General features: G+C 35.9%; 1 protein-coding gene across 1 annotated transcript in view; it reads left to right on the top strand.

Annotated features, from left to right (window-relative positions):
• LOC118848112 (vertebrate ancient opsin-like) overlaps positions 1-13411 on the top strand; it is a 289132-nt gene that overhangs the window by 179795 nt on the left and 95926 nt on the right. The window lies entirely within an intron of this gene.

Below are 13411 nucleotides of genomic sequence, written 5' to 3'. Positions count from 1 at the left end.
ATTACTTGTAATATGGCATCAAGATTTTTTTAATAGTAATTTTCAGGTAGTCTGACTATTTTTATATTATTTCTCCTTAATCTGTTCTGCAGATCAGTTGTTTTTCTGATGACAATTTTCACTTTCTCTTCTATTTTTTTCATTTTTTTGATTTTGTTTTATGATTTCTTGGTGTCTTAGAATGTCATTAGCTTCCCCTTGTGCAATTCTAGTTTTCAAGGAATTATTTTCTTAAGTTTTTGATTCTTGACTTCAACTTGGTTGACTTTCTTTTCATAATTTTCTTGAATTGCTCTCATTTTTTCCCCTAATTTTTCCTTGATTTCTCTTATTTAATTTTTAAGTTCTTCCAAGAACTCTTTTTGTGCTTGAGACCGTTTGATGTTTCTCATTAAAAAAAGAGGAGCTTTTTTTTAGCTCCATTATCTTCCTCTGAATATGAACCCAGATCTTCTCTATCCCCATAGTAACTATCTACGGTTTGGTTCTTTGTCCTTTGCTTACTCATCTCTCTTTATTTATTTAATTATATTTTGTTTTTAGCAGCTATTAATATGATCAAGTTGTAGTCTTAGGTTATGCGGACTGATACCCCAAGTCTCAGGTCCTTCTTACTATTATTTTCTGAGGTCTATCTTGGGGCCCAACCTTGAGCTCCTATCTCCATTCCTAAAAATTAGCCCCACTGCCTCACAAATGAGATTGCTTCCTGCAGTCCCTCTTTTGGCTACAAACTACAGCTGTCCTCTCTGCCCTGGATCTGAAACCAAAGACTCTGCTCTCCTGCAAGTGCCCACAGCCCACAGAGTCCCTGCCCCTCACTACTGCACTCACCATGGGTGTACTAGCTCCTTCTCCCCTGCAGCAACAGCCCAGCCTAGGACCTGTCTGGTCAGCACAGCTTTGCTTGACATCTCTTGACAGTAGAAGATCTTTTAATCTTTTCCTCCTCAGCAGTCAGACCTCAACACTGTCTGCTAGATGATAGTTTCTAAGGCTGAGGCTACCTCTCAACCCAGCTGCCCCAAGGACTTGTTTGTTGATTCTGCAGAGTCAGCTTGGAGGTGCTTGAACTTCACTCAGGCCGAACCTCTATCCCTGGAGGTTGGGTCTTCCCTGGGGTCTTCTCAAATTGTTTTAGGAGCACAGCTGCTTTACCTCATATTTATTTCCTCTTCTCTGAGGTGATGTTTTGTCTTTTTTTGTGGAGGAAATTTTAAGAGCTGAAAGTTTTCTGACCTACTCTGCTATCTTCTCAGAATTGTCTCCCACCTATTTTATTTTTAACAAATAAGTAAACAGGCTCAGAGAGAGTAGATGACTTGAAAAAAACTAAGACTTCAACCTATTTTTTCTTACCCCTGTTCTCATGGCCTTTCCATTGCATGATATGGACTCCTTTTAATCAGCTGTTTGGAATTCTTTTCATGAATAGTGCATTTAATAAATAATCAGTTTTCATAGGTGTCCATAGAAGACATGCCAGATATATCAGCCCACCTACTTGGTACTTACTTCCCATGAGAGAAAGGGGAGGACCAGTGGTAATGTTTGCTACATGGGATGAGGGTCTACCTGGAACACCACCAGCTATGTCTCAAAAATAGTTTGCCATTTATTTATAGTTCACGTACGGTAATTCATGTTAAATTCTTGGTGTTCAATTTAAGAAATATTTTCTTAACTCAAATTACTTTTGTAACATGACAGAATTTTTTATAGATCATTTCTGTCCAGGGTGGGCCTTCATCATCCATATTTAAAATGGGTGGCAGTTGAAAGAGACACTAATGATTTCACACTTCTTGCTTTTTGCCACTTTTTGAGTATTAAAGATGTGTCATTTCTTTTCCTAATAAACCTACAAGATTATAGGTTTACATAAGGGAAACTAACCTGTGTGTTATCATAGATAGAACACTTGATCTTGGTTTAGGTCCTGAGGTAGAAGCATGCATCGTGGTAAAGAAAGGGCTGGATTTGGAGTTAGAAGATTTGGCTTTAAATCCTGACTTAGCCATTTATCACTTGTGTGACTTTAAACAAGCCACTTCAAACTCTTTGGGTTTCAGATTCTGCATCTTTAAAATGAAAGTAATAAGTCAGAGATTCTTTCTTTTTTTTTTTTTTTGAGCAGGGCAGTTGGGGTTAAGTGACTTGCCCAAGGTCACACAGCTAGTACTTGTGTCAAGTGTCTGAGGCCATATTTGAACTCAGATCCTCTTGACTGTAGGGCCAGTGCTCTACTCACTGCACCACCTAGCTGCCCCCATAAGCCAGAGATTCTTAACTTTCTTTTCATGGGCATTTTTTGGCAACTTGCAGAAATGTTATAATAATGTTGTCAAATGCATAAAACAAAATACATAGGATTTCAAAGGAAATCAATTATATTGGAATATATTTATCAAAATATTTTAAAAATCAATTTCATGGACTTCAGATAAAAACTCCTGTATTAGATAATCCTTAAGATTCTTTATACCATTAAATCTGTGATTGTATGTAACATGATCTTGTAATCTAACCATACCGCTTATTTACTGTGTGATCTTTGATGAGCCGCTCTCTCAACTTTACTTTCCCCCTCATAACAACTTGACATGACTGTTGTGAGGACCAAACACATTTCTATGGGTTTATTATTTATTAATCTGTATGGTTGCATTATAATCCTATTAACTTTATAGTGCAATATAAATAAGAGCCATTATTATTATTTTCCTGGTCAACTTCACCCTAGACAGTCTATCTTGGGTGGCATAGGTCATCATTTCATGTGATCTGTATTATGGTTTTCTGGGAAATGTACTTGACAAAAACATTTTGACTTTTTACTGTTTTTCATGTAGTGGTCAATTTGATGAAGCAACTGTAATTTAAATGGAATTATAAGAGCCTATTTCAACTTGGCAAAAACAGCTTGTGAAGAAATATACTTTAAAGACAAGACTCCCATATTAGTTTATACAGTAGGGCAAGTGTATCTTACCTTCATCCATTTTTTCACCTCAAAGGCAGATACCACCTGAAATCAGGAAGGTAATTCTTTTCCTCAGCTACCCTGCTATGGCTTATAAAAAGTATCTCTTTTTAAAATGAAAAAGTTGTGCAGTTGACTATCCCCCCACCTCTTTTTTAGGTATTTTAATGCCTATAAGTTGACATTGTTACGTTTCTCAAAGCAGTCTAGGGACTGCTAGAATATACCCACTCAATGTATTCTGAAGGATTTCTGAAGAGACAATGGCTTTCAATATGAGGTTTCACTTGGAGAGGTATGGATGGAAAAGCAGGATTAAGACCATTCATTATAAAATATTATATAAGACCATTAATTGGAGATTTCCACCCCACCCTGCCCCCCCTTCCAATATGATCCTCATTAAGACATACTCAACAAGTTGTCATTCGTACTTTATATGATGACCTCCCAGGAGTGGGAACTCACCAGCTCCTGAGACAACCCTTTCCATTTTCGTACAGTTGTAAATCTTAGAATGTTTTTTTTTTTTATCGAACAGAATTCTATCCATATCTTTTACCTTTGGTCCTAGTTGTATCCCTTAAGATAAACAACTCCAGTTCTAACCCCTCTTCCACATAGCCCCTTAAAAACTTGAAAACTCTTATACCTAGCCCTCCTGAATCTTCTCTTCTTCAACTTAAACTTTTCCAGTTCCTCCAGCTGATTTTTCTTCGGCATGATCTCCTACATTTTTAGTAACCTAGTCTCTCTTCTCCATACTTGCTCTGGGAGTTTATTTATGTGCTTCCTAAAATGTGCAGGGGCCATCTCCAGTCATCCTGATCTATATCTCACCATTGGACCCAGATGGCTCTGGAGTAGAAAGTGAGGCTGGTACCTTTGCCCAGACCTCGCTCATTTAAATCCAATTCACTTGCAAGTCATGACATCACATTCCTGATGTCATTTTTTAAAAATAAATAAATGGCCACCAAAATCCTCAGATTAGCCTTTCTTCTGTTTGGAACTTAGAGGATTAGTCCATTCCATGTAAAATATTTTGTTCGGTTCTAGACACCACATTTTAAGATTGTTGCTTTTCTCTGAAAATTTAGGATGTGTAAAATAAAGATTATTAATTTCTCAAAAATCACCAAAGCTTAGAATCTCCAGATCAGACTGACTTCTGGTCACTACAGCATAATTGAAGATCTCCAACCTGCTATATTCTGGGTATCAAAATAATCATTAGTCTCTCTTCCTTCTACTCCCCAACCCTATTGACACTCCCTATATGCCAAGATATACACCCAGAACATAATTAAGATAGGATCTTAATTTTAACTAGAGCAAGCACATTTTAAAATACTATCCAAACAAGCAAGAAAGCAATTTAATAGAACATAAAACACTTAGGAGTAACAAAGCCTCACAAGCAGCATCAAGCAGAGAGAAAAAAGTAAAGAAATTCACCAGATTTCAACAGCCTCTCAGGGTAAACAGGCCATCAGTTCCTAGGTAAACTCTTTCCGCCAGGTGAGCATGGATCAAGGGAAGGCTCTAGATGCTCAATGCTTTTGGGTAGTCTCCATGTCTAGCACCCTCCATTTCTGCTTCAGCTTTTACTTTGACTACTGCTGCACTTGCATCTACTCCTTTCACAGGCTTGTTCCAACTCTGGCACCAGCACAGTCCTATCTGGTCTAGTTTAAACCACATTCTGTATCTTTATGGGCTAAAAAGACCACACTATCTCCTCAACACCCTGAACTTCTTTCCAAAGGGGTCCATGCAACTATTTCTGGGGAGTCCCTCTGCCTGCTGAGATCTATATCCAATTAACTACCTCAGTCGTGTTGTAGTAAGTATAGTGAGGGAGTGATAGCATCATAAAAATGATAGAGGCCAGGCTAGAAATTTCAGGGTTATGGTCTTTGGAAGAAACATACTCCATTACTCTTTTTTTGGCACACAGATTATGGTGATATAAATATGCAGCAAGAAAAGTAACAGTAAGCGCCTATTTGGGGAAGGCTGTTTGGAGATTATGCTTGCCTGTTGACTCTCAAGTGACAGTACGTGATGGAAATCCAGACCATTCAAAGAGCATATTCTGTCTGGACACCCACCTATTATTTACCTTGTAAGTCTAGTAGCACTATTTTTATTCTGGAATAGGGGCAGAATATAACAGGTACACAGAGAAGTAAACCCAAGGGACTTTGAGGATGGTTACCAACTGGGGAAATTAAAAAAGTCTTCACCAAGAAGTTGGTACTAGAAGTTGGAATATGGAGAAAACAAAATGATTCTGAGAGGTGAAGATGAGGATGCAATACATTATAGGGACAGGGTCCAGATTCAATAAATAGCCAGAGGAAATATCTATAGATTTCAAATTTAGTTGGAAAATATTGTTCATAAAAAGAATAATAAATATATGGGAAGTTGGGTTGGTGTGAGATTTAGGCTTTATTTTTAAAAATATGTTTTTATTTATTTCATCAAAAATTTCTGAAATACAATAAAAATTTTAACATTCATATTTAAAAAAATTTGAGTTCCAAATTTTCTCCCTCTCATCCACCCCTGTCCCACCCTTTGAAAAGACAGCAATATGATATTGATTACACATGGGCAATCATGCAAAGAACATTTCCATGTTAGCTGTGTTGTAAAAGAAAAGACACACACACACACACACACACACACAATATGAAAAACCAAGTGGAGAAAGTTGCTTCAATCTTCACTTTGAGTTCATCATTTCTCTTTTTGGAGGTGGATAGCATTTTTTATGATGGCTTTCTTGTAATTGTTTTGGATCACTCTTTTGATCAGAGTAGCTAAGTCTTTGACAGTTGCTCAACCTTATAATACTGCTTTTACTGTGTATAATTATCTCCTGGTACTGCTCACTTCACTTTGTATCAATTCATATAAAACTTCAAAGGTTTTTCTGAAACCATCCTGATCATTTCTTATAGACACAATAATATTCCATAACAATCATGTACCACAACTTGTTCAGTAGTTCCCTAATAAATGGGCATCTCCTCCAATTTCCAATTCTTTGCCACAACAAAAAGAGTTGCTATAAATATTTTTGTACATATAGGTCCTTTTCCCTTTTCTTTGATCTCTTTGGGACATAGACCTAGGAGTGACGTTGCTAGGTCAAAGGGTATGTATAGTGTAGTTCCAAATTGCTCTCCAGAATGATTAGACAAGTTTACAACAACTCCACCAATAGCACATACATGTCCCAATTTTCCACATTCCCTCAAGCATTTATTATCTCAGAGTTGTTTTAATGTGCATTTCTCTAATCAGTAGTGATTTAGAGCAATTTTTCATGTTACTATCAATAGCTTTGATTTCTTCTTCTGAAAAGTCTGTTTATGTCCTTTGACCACTTATCAGTTGATCTTATTTTTATCGATTTCACTCAGTTCTCTATATATTTGAGAAATTAGGCCTTTATCAGAGAAATTTGCTATAATTTTTCTTCTTAGTTTCTTGCTTTCTCTTTGATTTTGGCTGGATTCATTTTCTTTGTACAAAACCATTTTAATTTCATGTAATCAAAATTATCATTTTACTTCCTATGGTGCTATCTTCTTTTTAAACTCCCTCAGTGGTGGGATTCAAATGAATTAAGAACCAGTTTTCCAAGGAACCAGAACTAAGCCAAGGCACTCCGTGCCCCCACCATCACCACTGATGACCTGGCAGGTGCAGGCCCTGCCCCTGCTAACAACTGGTTGGGTGAATCCAACCTAAAATTAGGTACTGGTTCTTTCTAATGGGTGTGAACTGGCTGAATCCTACCACAGAACTCCTTCCTTATCCATAGATCTGACTGGCAAATTTTTACATGCTTTCCTAATTTACTTATGATACTTTTATGCTTAAATAATTCATCCATTTTAATCTTATTTTGGTATACAGTGTGAGATGTTGATCTATACCTAGTTTCTGCCAAAATGTTTTCCAGCTTTTCCAGCAGTTTTTGTCAAATAATGACTTCTTGTCCCTAAAGCTTGGATTTTTGGATTTATCACTATCATAATTTTAAACACTAGATCACTATGATTGTTTATTACTGTACATTCTGTACTTAATCTACTCCCCTGATCCACCACTCTCTTTCTTAGCCAGTGACAGATTGTTTTGATGATTACCACTTCATAATATAGTTTGAAATCTGGCATTGCTAGGCTGCTTTCCTTCACATTTTTTCCCCACTGAATTACCTTGGTAGTCCTGACCTTTTGTTCTTCTAGATTAATTTTATTTTTTCTAGCTTTATAAAATAATTTTTGGTAGTTTGGTTATTATGGCAGTGAATAAATAAGTTAATTTAGGTAGAATTATCATTTTTATTTATTGACTTGGCCTATCCATGAGCAACTAATATTTTTCCAATTGTTTAGATCTGACTTTGTGTAAAAAGTATTTTGTAATTGTGCTCATATACCTCCTGCGTTTGTGTTGGTGGTGGTATTTTATGTTGTTTACTGTTATTTTAAATGGTATTTCACTCTCTATATCTTCCTGCTAAGTTTTTTTGGTAATATATAGGAATGATGATGATTTATATGGGTTTACTTTATATTTTGTGATTTTGCTAATTTTATTAATTATTTCAACTGGTTTTTTAGCTGATCCTCTAGGATTCCTTAACTGTCATATCATCTGCACACAGTGATGGTTTTGTGTCCTCATTGCCTATTCCGATTCCTTCAACTTTTTCTCTTTATTATACCTAGTATTCTAGTACAATATGAATAATGGTTGTGATATTGGGCAGTCTTGCTTCATCCCTGATCATTTTGGGAAGGCTTCTTTCTTTTCCCCATGATAGATAATACTTGCTGTTGGTACTTGCTAATAGTTTTAGAGAGATACTATACATCATTTTAAGAAAAGTTCCATTTATTCCTATGCTCTCTAATCTTTTTTTTTTAATTAGGAATGGGTGCTGTATTTTGTCAAAAATTTTCTGCATGTTGAGATAATCCTATGATTTCTGTTAGTTTTGTTATTGATACGGTCAATTATACTAGTGCTTTTCCTTATATCAAACCAGTCCTCCATGCCTGATATAATTCTCACCTGATAATAGTGTATAATCTTTTTGATATATTGCTGTAATTTTCTTGCTAGTATTTAATTTAAAATTTTTGTATCCATATTCATTATGGAAATTTGTCTGTAGTTTTCTTTCTCTGTTTTTCCTCTTTCTGATTTAGGTATCTGCACGATATTTGTATCATAGAAGGAATGCAGAAGGATTTCTGCTTTACCTATTTTTCCAAATAGTTCATACAGCATTGGCATTAATTGTTCTTTAATTGTTTGGTACACTTAACTTGTGAACCCGTCTGACCCTGGGGATTTTTTCTTAGGGAATTCATTGATGTCTTGTTCAGTTTCTTCTTATGAGATGGTGTTATTTATTCTCTTTTCTGTTAATCTGGGAAAGTTATATTTTTGTAAATATTTACCCATTTTCTTAGATTGACAGATTTACTAGCATATAATTGGGCAAAATAGCTCCTATTAATTGTTTTAATTTTCTCTTCATTTGTGATGAATTCACCTTTTTCATTTCTGATAGGAGTAATTTGATTTTCTTATTTCTTTTTTTAAAAATCAAATTAACAAATGGCTTATCTATTTTATTGGGCTTTTTCACAAAACTAGCTTTTAGTTTTATTTATTAACTTAATAGTTTTATTACTTTTATTTTTTCTTTTGGTTTTTTTGTTCCAAATTTTCTGACTCAAATCTCACCTTATATTCATCCAAGAATGTATGAGAACTTAGTTTCCAAAATTACTTGTGCCATTACATCTAAGGAAATGGCCCCATTATATCATTTGCCTTTCATTTGGGATAATGAGTTGCAGTCCCTGTCCACCAAAAACAACAAAAAACAAACAAAAAACCACCATACACATTTCAATCTTTAGAAAAGGACTCAAGCACAATAATTAATTTTTTAAAAGCTATACTTCACTACATTCAAATCAAGGCCTTTGAATGAGAGATGGCAGTTCCAACTCAATTAAGCCACTCTTTTTACACTCCATTTGTGGAAGCCCTATGGGATTTGAAGCCATTTGTGTACTAGAGTTTAAATCTATGGGGAGGGAGAAGTTTGTGTAAGCTTTCACAGTTTTATTACCAAAGAGTTTTATTCACCTATTCTCCTTTCCCTCCAATCCTACCTAAAAGTCCTGACCTCTAATAAACATCACATGGTTCAAATCTTAGGGTTCTTTGCTAGTGTGGGGCCCTGGAAACAGAAGAGTGGAGGCAAGAAGCGTCATAATTTTACATGGTGGGGGAAGGGTCCAGATCCATAATTTCTTCATAGATGGGCACCTAACCTGAAACGTACTCATAGAAAGTTGCACTGGGGGCTCTGAAAAGACTAAGTAAATTGACCATAATTAAATAGCCAATACTATACTAGAGGTCTTTCTGACTTTGAGATCACTACATCAGGTTGCCTTTTAGTTCCGTAAATAATGAAATTAATACCAAGCTAATGTTTTGTTTTTCTTACCTCATTGAGGAAACTGTGATTCACTAGGTCAGCTTTTCTCAAACTAATTTGGCCACATGTCATACTGAGCTTGAAATACATTGACAAAAGCCATAAATGCTCATGGGAGAAGTCTAGGGAGCCTTCAGGTATAGAATCCTCTTCCTCCCAACCCTTCTCTTTAAAATAGGAGACCACAGGAAATTTTAGAAAAAAATAGAGAGAAATTGATATATATGTCAATATGTATATTGTTAAGCATATATATGTATATATATATATACATATATATATGTATATATATATATGTATATATATATATATATGCTTAATAATTCAGTTTCAGAAATGGCATTTTAAAAGAGAATATATTCCTAGCATCAACATTTCCTCATGGAAAGAACCATAGGGCTCTGTGAAATGCAATTGGAAATTACTGCTCTATGTGATGAATGTAGGACTGGGAAGAAGAGACCTGAGTCTGAGTTACAGCTCTGTCATTTATAAGCCAAATGACCTTGGTCAAGTCACTTTATTGTCATTGAACCTCAGTTTCCTCATTTGTAAAATGAGGGATTTTGGACCAGATCAAGGGTTCTTTGCATGTGGTCTGGGAACTTTAAAAAATATATTTTGCTAACTACATTTTAATGTAATTGATTTGCTTTGTAATTCTACACATTTTATTTTATTCATTTAAAAATATTATTCTGGGAAAAGGGTCCACAGGCTGTAACAGACTGCCAATGGAGTCCATAGAACAAGAAAAGGTTAAGATCCCTTGGCTAGATGACCTCTAAGGTCCCTCCCTGTTCTGATATACTAGGATACATTTAGTAGCCTAATAGTCCAAAAGACTCTCCGGCTTTTCCCCTAGTTCTGTATTACATTAACTCATGGCATGTTTATTTCTTTCTGGGATTTTATTGTGAGTACTAGAAGCCTACTTGGAATAGAACTTTGATTGTTCAGTCTTTTATGTTGTTGCTTTATGAAGGTGTTAAAAATGCCCCTTTAAAAGCCACGACTGGCAAATTGTTTAGTTAAATTGTGCGTGGCAGGCTCCTATGAATTCTTCACACCCATTACAGTTTCCCTGTAATGTGCCATCATCCTTGAGAGATTATACTTTAGATACTTGAAGTGTTTATCCAGAATGATGCAGCCCGATTATATGGTCCACTTGGAAGCAAACATCCCCAGCAGAAACACACCCAGTCTGTGATCAAATACATAAGGAGATGGGCTGATTATAATATCTCCTTCATTTCCACATAATAGCAGTACATGTTTAAGGGGTAACTAAATGATGAAAAGGCTCTTTTCAAATGAAACCCGTCTTCTTGAATGGTGTGACTGGATGGTTGGATTATAGCTATTACATTTCATAAATGGGAAGACCAAATATTGCTCTGGGGCAGTTAAAGCCAATAGAATATTTTTGGGGCAGAGACCTAAGACTTGGTGCCTGAAAGGAAGAATATTACAAAATATATAATGGCATTTTGAGCTTCTCTTAAAAGTGCCTGGGGCCTCTGCGATTGAGGGGAACAAGGGAACATTTTGAAAGTCTCTTTCTTGATTTCTTGGATGAACCTAATGAAAATATCAAAATCCATCTCATACACAAAGATCATTATCCTGAAGCCATTTTTATCACTGCTTCGTTCTGAGCTCCAATGAGACTTCCTTTGCTATTTCCTTAATTAGTAATTTTATTGCAAATCCATATACGAAAATTACAGCTTAGGAGGATCTTTCTCCTAATGAAGATCATCAACTGTGTTCCACAATTTATAATGTTAGAAGGCTTCCTGGACCACTGAGAGGTTTAGTGATTTACCCAAGGTAACATAGCTAGGATGTGTCAAAAACAGGACTTGAACATCACTTTTCCTGATGAGGATGCCCTTCCTTTGGCCACTATGCCATGCTTCCTCTCTGCATGTCTATATTCCTCTGATTAGTATCCATGGGAAGGTTTTTATATTCCTGTCTTTTACTAATATCTAAAGGTATCAGAAATGAATGCCATTAGCTGACACCAGGAATTTTTGAGCTCTAGTTCCAATCCTACCTTGAACATCAACCTCATGAAAGGGCAGGAAAATATCTAGTGTTTTGTGTTATGCATGGTATAGTAGAAAGAACAGTAGATTTTTGAGGGAAGAAATCTGGCTAGGTTAAAATTCATTACCGGTGCGACTTCTGTTGAGTCATAAATGGGATCCCAGTTAGATTTATAGGTGACTAAAAGTAGAGGTAGCTATCAAGTTTTGTGTTGGAAATAGGGTCCATAAAGAGGTTTAGAATGGTTGGGCAAATATAAAATACCAATTAATTGGTATGGACAAAATCTTAGTTTAGAATTTAATTTAATTATAATGATAAAATGGGGAAGGCAATAGTTCATATTTAAAAGCATTGCATTCAGTATAAGGCATCCCATTTTGATCAAGACATTGGCTGAAAAAATTCATACGGAAGAAGGTAATTAGGATAGGGAGGACTGGATTCCATGCCAAAGGAGAATCGGTAGGAGAAACTGGGAAGGAGCCATTGCCTGAGAAGAATGGTATCAAAGAGGTAGAAATGAGAACTATCTTCAAGTATTTGAAGATCTGTCATGGAAAAGAGGAAATCAATGTGTTCTGCTTGGTCTCCAAGGGAAGAAGTAAAAGAATTGGGTGGAAGACACAAGCAGGTAGATTTACCTTAATTTAAGAAAAACTGCCTAAATGAAACTGTCCAAAAATGGAGAAGACAACCTCAGAACGTAGTGAATTCCCTATTGCTGTGGGTCATTAGATTATGTATTTAAAGCTGGAAGGGACCTTTGAGATAATTAAATATGATGCTGCTATTTTAAAGGTCAGGAAGCAGAGATTGTACAGGGAGTAAGGTACAGACCTGGAATTTAACTCCAGGTCCCTCAACATTAAGTTCATTGGTCCTTCCACTGTTCCACGTGGCTTTCCTCTTGAAGCTGAGCATGGGGACCACTTTTCAAAGATGTTGGATGATCTTATAGAGGGAATTCTTGTTCACGTACTGAATGAACTAAGATTCATTTGCTTAGGATGTAATGAATTGAGCAACAATTGTATGAAGAAAACTACACCAAATGTTAACTTTTAAGATAGCATGGAGCTGAGAAATAATCTAGTCTATCCTTTATTTTTAAAGATGAGGAAGCATAGATTTAAGAGATTTCATCAAAGTCATACAGCTAGTTTATAGCCAGAACCTACAATTCCAATTCTATTTCCATTACAGCAGGTTGTCTTACATGTGATTAGGACTTTATATAATTCCATACTACAAACTGATGACAAATGTCATCACTTATTAATAGAGAATATTTATGAAGTGGAGAAGATTCTACTTTTAGACTGTGGTTAAATAGTTATTTAGTGAAAAGTTCTGCTATGATATATCAAATCTTTCATGTTTTAGGTGATATTTTATTGGTTTCATTGAAACGTTCTAATTTTGTATGACTATTAGCACTTTGAAAAAAAAACCCAAGTATTATACATCTTTCAAAAAGTAGTTTAATCTGGGTGTGGTGGCACACATCCCAGCTTCTGGCAAGGTGGATCTCTTATGCCAGGAAGTTCAGAATTGCAGATGGGCAGTGTTAATTAAATATCTGTATGAAGTTCAACAACAATATAGTGAGCTTCAGGGAGTGGGGGCCATCGGATTGCCTAAGAAGGGACGAACCAGACCAGGTGGGAAACACAGCAGGTCTAATTCCTGTGCCAAGCAGTAGTGGGATCAGTGTGTGAGTACTTCTGTACTTCTGGCCCGAGGGAGATGGGGAGACCTAGTTTTGAAAAAAAGGAGTTTTAATACAGCAAATTATAAGAGAAAACAGGTGAATT

The sequence above is a fragment of the Trichosurus vulpecula genome, chromosome 4 (assembly GCF_011100635.1).
Source record: "Trichosurus vulpecula isolate mTriVul1 chromosome 4, mTriVul1.pri, whole genome shotgun sequence".
NCBI lineage: Eukaryota > Metazoa > Chordata > Mammalia > Diprotodontia > Phalangeridae > Trichosurus > Trichosurus vulpecula.
The sequence above is the reverse complement of the archived record's forward strand: the minus strand, read 5'-3'. Positions and strand labels throughout refer to the sequence as shown.